Consider the following 6,000-nt stretch of genomic DNA (forward strand, 5'->3'; position numbering starts at 1 on the left):
GTTTTCGAATTGGCATTAATTCTACTTCCTGTATGCAGCTATAGTTAAAATACCAATGTTTGGTAACTTACAAACATCCAAGAAAAATCACCACAACTCAAACCTGACATTCATTATTATTTAGACACTCAAAATGGTGCTTACTTGAGCAATGTTCTCTTTATTTAGAAATTTGACCGGGGCCAATTCGCATTGGTGGCTAAAAAGTGTGGTGTGCAGCCTTAAGGGCCAGCAAAGTCTTAGAACTGCAGAATATGGACTTGTTTTTCTTGAAATTTGGACAAAAACAAGCAAATATAATACATTCTTGACCAAGTCTGAAGGCTTGTTTGTTATTTATAAAGCGTTATAATCCGCCCCTGTTTCCCCTATTTTTTCTATGCCATTTTCAGGGTCATTGTAGAAGTCATGGTAGTGAAAGCTACCTCACAGAAACATATTGCAACAATTAAATGAAGTCTTAATCACATTGAGATGACAAATGGTAGTGCAGGTGACTTGGTCAGCCTTTAAATAATAACTTTATCAAAGAAGCAACACAAAAACACACAGTTTGAGCCAATAAATACTTGGCGTTGCTTAGATTTTTACAGCTCTCACAACAAATGCACATGTTTTTGCTTAAAGTAATAAAAATATAAATAAATTGCATGCTTAGCATGATCTTGAAAGGCAAGTTAAGCATTTGTACCTTAAATCTGTTGTAAAAACACAACATTTAAGGCCCCTGTGTAGTAATCCCTTAAACAGGCCCATGCAAGGGAGATAACCCAATCACAGCATAAATAATTGGGGCTGACATATTGAGGAAATACCCCTGATATGACACTAATGATTGCCAAAAAATTGACATCTGAGATAAATATAAATCCATATTTCTTAGAAACAGAAAAAGTAAAACTTCTAGTAAGCTCAGATCATTGTTAAAAGGCATACAACAATGTGAGGCACTTGCAAGAGTCACCTTCTTTCACAATAACTTTTTATTGTGCTTATAAATAACATCAGTTGAATTGCGCATAATGGCGAAAAGTAAGTTATGGCGCTGTTATAGATTAAACAAAGCACGCAGGACATTTGGTATAGACCAGGAACACATTCCGACAAACATCGCCAACATTACCTAGCCCACTGAAGATGTCGTTTTACCTTCAGTACTGCAAACGGAGTGTCTTTCCGCTGACAAGGCTGTTGACGTACTTTAGTTCTTCTCAGGGGACTATCTTGCCTTACAAGCCAATGACTAAAACCTGAAATAAACAACATTCCACACTGATTTCAATGCGAAAGCATGCACATTGTTAACATGGAAACAATGTTAACAAGATGTTTACCAGGCCATAGGTCCTTAACAGTACTAAATTCTGCCCAAACGGCCATTTTGAATCACTCGTTTTGACTGGATCTTATATTGTTTTGCTATAATTTTTGACATTATATGAAAATAAAGCCTTCTTCCCACAGAGTAGTAAGTTGTCCATCCCGGCTACATATTGAACACATTCTTCATACAGAACTGTTTGAGAAGTGCAGAAACCAGTAACATGATTCCGAATTACCTCCTTGATTTACGAACAGTATGGTCATACAATAGTGTTAAGGGCCAAACACTCTGTTAAAAACAAAACCTTAGGAATATATAAGTAAGCAAACGCATGTTTCATGGGTGTGTTTGATCATTTTGGAAATTTGTCGTTTTACCTTAAGGGCCAGCAAAGTCTTAGAACTGCAGAATATGGACTTGTTTTCTTGAAATTTGGACAAAAAACAAGCAAATATAATACATTCTTGACCAAGTCTGAAGGCTTGTTTGTTATTTATAAAGCGTTTAATCCGCCCCTGTTTTCCCTATTTTTTCTATGCCATTTTCAGGGTCATTGTAGAAGTCATGGTAGTTGAAAAGCTACCTCACAGAAACATATTGCAAGCAATTAAATGAAGTCTTAATCACATTGGAGATGACAAATGGTAGTGCAGGTGACTTGGTCAGCCTTTAAATAATAACTTATCAAAGAAGCAACACAAAAACACACAGTTTTGAGCCAATAAATACTTGGCGTTGCTTAGATTTTTACAGCTCTCACAACAAATGCACATGTTTTTGCTTAAAGTAATAAAAATATAAATAAATTGCATGCTTAGCATGATCTTGAAAGGCAAGTTAAGCATTTGTACCTTAAATCTGTTGTAAAAACACAACAGTTAAGGCCCTGTGTAGTAATCCCTTAAACAGAGGGCCCATGCAAGGGAGATAACCCAATCACAGCATAAATAATTGGGGCTGACATATTGAGGAAATACCCCTGATATGACACTAATGATTGCCAAAAAATTGACATCTGAGATAAATATAAATCCATATTTCTTAGAAACAGAAAAAGTAAAACTTCTAGTAAGCTCAGATCATTGTTAAAAGGCATACAACAATGTGAGGCACTTGCAAGAGTCACTTCTTCACAATAACTTTTTATTTGCTTATTAAATAACATCAGTTGAATTGCGCATAATGGCGAAAAGTAAGTTATGGCGCTGTTATAGATTAACCAAAGCACGCAGGACATTTTGGTATAGACCAGGAAACACATTCCGACAACATGCCAACATTTACCTAGCCCACTGAAGATGTCGTTTACCTTCAGTAACTGCAACGGAGTGTCTTTCCGCTGACAAGGCTGTTGACGTACTTTAGTTCGTCTCCAGGGACTATCTTGCCTTACAAGCCAATGACTAAAACCTGAAATAAACAACATTCCACACTGATTTCAATGCGAAAGCATGCACATTGTTAACATGGAAACAATGTTAACAAGATTGTTACCAGGCCATAGGTCCTTAACAGTACTAAATTCTGCCCAAACGGCCATTTTGAATCATCGTTTTGACTGGATTCTTATATTGTTTGCTATAATTTTTGACATTATATGAAAATAAAGCCCTTCTTCACCACAGAGTAGTAAGTTGTCCATCCCGGCTACATATTGAACACATTCTTCATACAGAACTGTTTGAGAATTGCAGAAACCAGTAAACATGATTCCGAATTACCTCCCTTGATTTACGAACAGTATGGTCATACAATAGTGTTAAGGGCAAAACACTGTTTAAAAAACAAAACCTTAGGAATATATAAGTAAGCAAAAGCATGTTTCATGGGTGTTTGATCATTTTGGAAATTTGTCGTTTTACCTTAAGGTGGCACACTACAGTTTTTTTAGTCTCGGCCAATCTCGTACACAAGCAGGAGCGAACCAATGTCTGGAAACTGGTCACCTCGCAAATCTGAAAATAAACCAAGCACATTTCCAGAATGGTTGAGGCTGTGCCTTCTGAAAAATCAGTAACATTCAAATCAAATGAGTTGGGGCAAAATGTTTTAGTATTGATGATTTCAAATCAAAACATGAGAATTCTGTGTGTTTCCGAGCCTTTTTAAGCCAGTTTCAACAACAAACTGCCACTTTCTGCAGAAGCAAGGTGCCTGGAAACCATGTTTTTACATTGGTAACTTACCAAGTACTAAACAGCAATGGAGAAAATTGGGGGTCAAAGGATTAGTTTTTGTAAAAGTTCAATGTCTGTACGCCCTTTCAAATTTCCAACAGAAATACTGACCGGAGCCAGCATTACACCTGTTTTCGAATTGCATTAATTCTACTTCCTGTATGCAGCTATAGTTAAAATACCAATGTTTTGGTAACTTACAAACATCAAGAAAAATCACCACAACTCAAACCTGACATTCATTATTATTTAGACACTCAAAATGGTGCTTACTTGAGCAATGTTCTCTTTATTTAGAAATTTGACCGGGGCCAATTCGCATTGGTGGCTAAAAAGTGTGGTGTGCAGCCTTAAGGGCCAGCAAAGTCTTAGAACTGCAGAATATGGACTTGTTTTCTTGAAATTTGGACAAAAACAAGCAAATATAATACATTCTTGACCAAGTCTGAAGGCTTGTTTGTTATTTATAAAGCGTTTAATCCGCCCCTGTTTTCCCTATTTTTTCTATGCCATTTTCAGGGTCATTGTAGAAGTCATGGTAGTGAAAAGCTACTCACAGAAACATATTGCAACAATTAAATGAAGTCTTAATCACATTGAGATGACAAATGGTAGTGCAGGTGACTTGGTCAGCCTTTAAATAATAACTTATCAAAGAAGCAACACAAAAACACACAGTTTTGAGCCAATAAATACTTGGCGTTGCTTAGATTTTACAGCTCTCACAACAAATGCACATGTTTTTGCTTAAAGTAATAAAAATATAAATAAATTGCATGCTTAGCATGATCTTGAAAGGCAAGTTAAGCATTTGTACCTTAAATCTGTTGTAAAACACAACATTTAAGGCCCCTGTGTAGTAATCCCTTAAACAGGCCCATGCAAGGGAGATAACCCAATCACAGCATAAATAATTGGGGCTGACATATTGAGGAAATACCCCTGATATGACACTAATGATTGCCAAAAATTGACATCTGAGATAAATATAAATCCATATTTCTTAGAAACAGAAAAAGTAAAACTTCTAGTAAGCTCAGATCATTGTTAAAAGGCATACAACAATGTGAGGCACTTGCAAGAGTCACTTCTTCACAATAACTTTTTATTTGCTTATAAATAACATCAGTTGAATTGCGCATAATGGCGAAAAGTAAGTTATGGCGCTGTTATAGATTAAACAAAGCACGCAGGACATTTGGTATAGACCAGGAAACACATTCCGACAAACATGCCAACATTTACCTAGCCCACTGAAGATGTCGTTTTACCTTCAGTAACTGCAACGGAGTGTCTTTCCGCTGACAAGGCTGTTGACGTACTTTAGTTCTTCTCCAGGGACTATCTTGCCTTACAAGCCAATGACTAAAACCTGAAATAAACAACATTCCACACTGATTTCAATGCGAAAGCATGCACATTGTTAACATGGAAACAATGTTAACAAGATTGTTACCAGGCCATAGGTCCTTAACAGTACTAAATTCTGCCAAACGGCCATTTTGAATCATCGTTTTGACTGGATTCTTATATTGTTTGCTATAATTTTTGACATTATATGAAAATAAAGCCCTTCTTCACCACAGAGTAGTAAGTTGTCCATCCCGGCTACATATTGAAACATTCTTCATACAGAACTGTTTGAGAATTGCAGAAACCAGTAAACATGATTCCGAATTACCTCCCTTGATTTACGAACAGTATGGTCATACAATAGTGTTAAGGGCAAACACTCTGTTAAAAAACAAAACCTTAGGAATATATAAGTAAGCAAAAGCATGTTTCATGGGTGTTTGATCATTTTGGAAATTTGTCGTTTTACCTTAAGGTGGCACATACAGTTTTTTAGTCTCGGCCAATCTCGTACACAAGCAAGAGCGAACCAATGTCTGGAAACTGGTCACCTCGCAAATCTGAAAATAAACCAAGCACATTTCCAGAATGGTTGGGCTGTGCCTTCTGAAAAATCAGTAACATTCAAATCAAATGAGTTGGGGAAAATGTTTTAGTATTGATGATTTCTTAATCAACAACATGACAAATGGTGTGTGGTTCCGAAGCCTTTTAATCATAACTTTCAAAACAAACTGACCACTTTCCAGAGCAGAAGCCAATGTACTTGGAACCATGATTTTTACATTGGTACAACTACCAATGTACTAAACAGCAATGGAGAAAATTTGCAGGGTCTTGAAAGGATTAAGTTTTTGTATTTAAAGTTGTAATGTCTGTACGGCCCTTTCAAATTAATCCAAACAGGCCCACTGAAGGAGCCAAACATTACAGCTGTTTTGAATTGCATAATTCTAAATACCTGTATGACACTATAGATTAAAATACCAATTGTTTTGAGATAAATTACAAATCCATTTCTTAGAAAAATCACCACAACTAAACCTCACATTCATTATTATTTAGGCATACAAAATGGTGCTTACTTGAGCAATGTTCTCTTTATTTAGAAATTTGACCGGGGGCCAATTCGCATTGGTGGCTGCA

At 36.3% G+C, this 6,000-nt stretch overlaps 1 protein-coding gene across 1 annotated transcript in view; it reads right to left on the reverse strand.

The window, feature by feature from the left end:
- LOC127832627 (uncharacterized) overlaps window positions 1-4,872 on the reverse strand; it is a 71,998-nt gene extending 67,126 nt beyond the window's left edge. The window contains exons 1-3 of the mRNA XM_052358162.1: window positions 4,773-4,872; window positions 3,187-3,279; window positions 2,634-2,734 (exon numbers count right to left, since the gene is read on the reverse strand). The gene's annotated coding sequence lies outside the window, so the exon portion shown is untranslated. The remainder of the gene's footprint in view (window positions 1-2,633; window positions 2,735-3,186; window positions 3,280-4,772) is intronic.
- Window positions 4,873-6,000: the final 1,128 nt, after the last annotated feature.

Source organism: Dreissena polymorpha, chromosome 5 (genome assembly GCF_020536995.1).
Source record: "Dreissena polymorpha isolate Duluth1 chromosome 5, UMN_Dpol_1.0, whole genome shotgun sequence".
Classification (NCBI taxonomy): Eukaryota; Metazoa; Mollusca; class Bivalvia; order Myida; family Dreissenidae; genus Dreissena; species Dreissena polymorpha.